This window comes from Elephantulus edwardii, unplaced genomic scaffold (assembly GCF_000299155.1).
Source record: "Elephantulus edwardii isolate Elephantulus edwardi_28Jun2011 unplaced genomic scaffold, EleEdw1.0 scaffold00056, whole genome shotgun sequence".
In the NCBI taxonomy this organism is placed as follows: domain Eukaryota; kingdom Metazoa; phylum Chordata; class Mammalia; order Macroscelidea; family Macroscelididae; genus Elephantulus; species Elephantulus edwardii.
This window is the reverse complement of record NW_006399806.1, coordinates 58,011-59,712: the sequence shown is the minus strand read 5'-3', so window position 1 is coordinate 59,712 and position 1,702 is coordinate 58,011. Positions and strand designations below refer to the sequence as shown.

Below are 1,702 nucleotides of genomic sequence, written 5' to 3'. Positions count from 1 at the left end.
GGGTGGGGGGGGGAGGACACAGAGGAAGGAAAATGAGCAACAATGAATGACTGGAAATACAAGTTCTTTATAAACTTATAAGAAATTCTTCAATTAAAAAGAAATAAAACACCTCAAGGGTAAGAAAACTGTGTCAAACTAAATACTGTAAGGACTGTTGGAATTTGCTGTCGAGTTGCTTGCGACTCATAGCAACCCTATGTACAACAGCCCTAAACCCTGCTCTAACCTGTGCCAACCTCTTTGTCTCTGACACACCTACCTTCATTACCCCAGTCAATGAATCAATCCATCTCACCCAGGATCTTCCTCTCTTGCAGTCCTTTTCACCCTTCCAAGCATAATGTCCCTCTCCAAAGACTGGTCCCTCCTTGTAACATGTCCAAAGTATGTCAGACGAAGCTTCAGAATCATTACCGCTAAAGAGCAGCCTACTTTCACCTTCTCCAGGACAAACCTGTTTGTTCACCTAGCAGTCCGTGGTATATTCAATATTCTTCTCGAGCACCACAGTTCAAAGGCATCAATTCTCCTACTATAAGGATAGTCCACAAAATTTCTATTCTATCTACCTATCTATCTATCTATCTATCCATCCTATTTTTACCTCTCTTACTTTATAGAAGTTATATCCCATATACTTTCAAGTTGTAATGCTTTTCCTACCAACATAGCTAATTAAATGTCTAGCAAAGTAGATGACAACAAGAAATTTTATTCTATGACAAAAATGGAACGTCACCAGAAGGGCTTCACTGAAGAACTACATGAAAAACATTAGTGAGCTACATCATTATAAATCAGTCTGACAAAAGATAAGTAAATCATTCATCTTTCATTTTATCTCAAATAAAAATAAAATATTAAAAATTAATATCTATTCCATTTACTAGATTTATCAAAATGAAAAGAAAAAATTATTACTCTTACGTGCATATAAAGCACTTATAAAATCTAGCACTACTTTTTTCTTAATTAATGAAATGTCCTATTTTAAAGCTTTCTCTATTGAATCTCTTATTGGATAACAGATGTGCAACACATTATAATCTAGCTTCACCTTCATCATTCTGTTGATACTGATTTTTTTCATTATCAAGTTTAATAACTACTTATCTATTATTATCTTCCTTGTTATCATAAAATTTTATTCTGTTTTGTACACCCTCTAACCTGATAATTTTCTCAACTCAGTTTTAAACACTTAGCTGGACTGGTTCTCCCTAACTTTTCATTCTCAATATTTTTTTTTATTTGGTTTACATACAAAATTTGTATATATTGTGTTTCACACTTTCCTTCATTCAAGTTGTGTTTCAAACAATCATTCCCATACACTGTGTTTTATAAAATTAGTCCCCATTGAATTACACTCACCATTACTCCACCTTTTCAGGTCCTTGTTGGATCCTTCCCATTTCATCAAATATTTTTTAAAATGCCTAGTAACATGTTAGTTCTCTTAGCCTAATGGTAAGGAGTCATATTCCTAACCCAAAGGCTGGCAGTTGAAATTCACCAGCCACTCCATGGAAGAAAGATGAGCAGTCTCCTCTCGCAATTTAAATTTAAAACCTTCTGTGCCACCCAAAGGTAATAAAGGAGGTCAGAATTGCTTCCACTGTGGAAAGCTGGGCCACTTCAGTAGACAGTGTCACAGACGAGAGCCACAGATAGGCAAGGGAGTAGAGAGGAAGCTCCC

At 35.6% G+C, this 1,702-nt stretch overlaps 1 protein-coding gene across 1 annotated transcript in view; it reads right to left on the bottom strand.

The window, feature by feature from the left end:
* CWF19L2 (CWF19-like 2, cell cycle control (S. pombe)) overlaps positions 1-1,702 on the bottom strand; it is an 85,923-nt gene that overhangs the window by 34,673 nt on the left and 49,548 nt on the right. The gene's annotated exons all lie outside the window — the stretch shown is intronic.